This window comes from Littorina saxatilis, linkage group LG5, assembly GCF_037325665.1.
Source record: "Littorina saxatilis isolate snail1 linkage group LG5, US_GU_Lsax_2.0, whole genome shotgun sequence".
In the NCBI taxonomy this organism is placed as follows: domain Eukaryota; kingdom Metazoa; phylum Mollusca; class Gastropoda; order Littorinimorpha; family Littorinidae; genus Littorina; species Littorina saxatilis.
Window position 1 is genome coordinate 34,942,432 of NC_090249.1, and position 2,169 is coordinate 34,944,600.

Below are 2,169 nucleotides of genomic sequence, written 5' to 3' on the forward strand. Positions count from 1 at the left end.
TTCTCATTCACACGGATATCCTTGGCATTCGATGTCATTAATCCAACAAATAAGCCCACAAATTTGTGGGGCACATTTCCAGTTTGTGGACCACAAAAATAAGCCCACAAATTTGTGGGACACATTTCCAGTTTGTGGACCACAAAATGAAGGCCAAAACAAAATGTGGGGCACAAAATGTGCGCCATAAAAATAAAGGCAAATAAAAGTAGTCCTTAAATAAAATATGAAGCAAGTTTTTGTGGACCATAAAATTCGATTGATCACTTTCCCGAGAAGTCGGTTTTAAGACACAATAAAACGCTCTTCCTTAGTGGAGTACATGAATAGTATTGATGACGAAAAACATGGCGGCCGTCGTGACTGATATATTATTGAAAACAATCTAATATTTGGCAGTTGAACACGTCCACCAGAGAAATATACCGACAAAGAAGTTGAAACACCGACTGCCCTTTTGAAAGAATTCAATCGGGATGTGAATGATACAGCTGATTTTGGACACGGTCTGCCTTGAATGGGGAGGTTGGCGATGAATCGCACTGACTGTTCTACACTACTCCCACTGATTTTCAATCATCGGTTTGGATCAACAAGCAGGTAAGTTATTGTTTTTAAAATCCAAGACATGACCATAGCAAACGTGGCCTTTGTAGAACTGAGCAAGATTCATCTGTTGTGTATGTGTGTGTTACTGAGTAACTGGATGTGACTGTGAGTGTGAGTCACAGAGTGTGTGCTTGTTGTGTTCTTTTTTCGAAGTGGATTCACAGCGCGCGGCGCGTTGTGCAGCATTGCGATTTGCTACGAGGAGCGCTGCGCTTCACGACGTGCGATGTATTCTGCCGATACATTTCCTTCACAATCGCAAAGTTTACAACAGCTACATCTATCTGATCTATTTGAGAAATAAAACTGTCAATAAAACGAAAAACAGAGCTCCATTCTCTCTCTCTCACTCTTTCAACTGAATTCACCATATATCGCTGCGCCGATATAAAAACGTGCCTACTTCTGCTGAACAATCCTCATTGCGGTCAATGCTCCTGCGCCAATCTTGGACTTACAAAATGCGACCCTTTGACCGATCGAACCATGGGTTAGGGTTCGGGTTAGGGTTAGGATTAGGGTTAGGGTTAGGTTGTTCACGACCTGATTAATCTCCCCATGTTAGCGCATGCGCATTGACCGCAATGAGAAGGATTGTTCAGGCAGAGTTTTCCGAGTTCGTGACACCGGCCTTGAATACTTGGCAGTCATATCACTATATGTCATTGCAATGGCTTCTACTATATTCCCCCCGCGGGTTAGGGGGAAGAACCCCCCGCGGGTTAGGGGGAAGAATTTACCCGATGCTCCCCAGCATGTCGTAGTAGGCGACTAACGGATTCTGTTTCTTGTGTATTTGTTTATTTGTTGCTTAACGTCCAGCCGACTACGCAGAGCCATATCAGGACGAGGAAGGGGGGGATGAAGGGGGCCACTTGTCAAGCGATTCCTGTTTACAAATGCACTAACCCATTACTTGTGTCCCAGCAGGCTTTAGTAAAACTAAATTAATACCTACTGGAAGATTACCAGTTTCCAGTATGTTAAAATAGGCTTAACCTATCTACTGCTGGACTTACATCAGAACACTAACAGATTAAACTATACATGAATCGCGAGACAAGCGGCAAGAGAAGAGATTTTTGGAAAAAATACAGGTGAATGAGCAAGAAGGCAGAAAAAAGAAAAGAATTCATGAAGAAAAAGAGAGCATGACAGGAAAGAGGAACCAAAAATCTACCAAACAGCAAACTAGAAAGCTCCTGCGGTTCCAAAAACAGGAGGGGCCTTTAATTTCATAACCGCAGTGCCCCACTGCGGGAATTCTGTTTCTCCTTTTACCCTTGTTAGGTGTTTCTTGTATAGAATATATAGTCAATGTTTGTAAAGATTTTGGTCAAGCAGTATGTTAGGAAACGCTACCGTTGCTGAGCTTTGGTTCAGTTTTGTGTGTTGCATGTAGTTGACTTATTTGTACTTTGTGGGAAAGTACCGATATTATATTTTGTAAACACAATATTTATGCTTGGACGAGAATGCAGGTGAACTTTCTAGTACTGTCAAAGCAAGTTGTTTACCACACTGTTTTAGTCGTGAGTTCGTGGCGTTCGTTCGGATTAA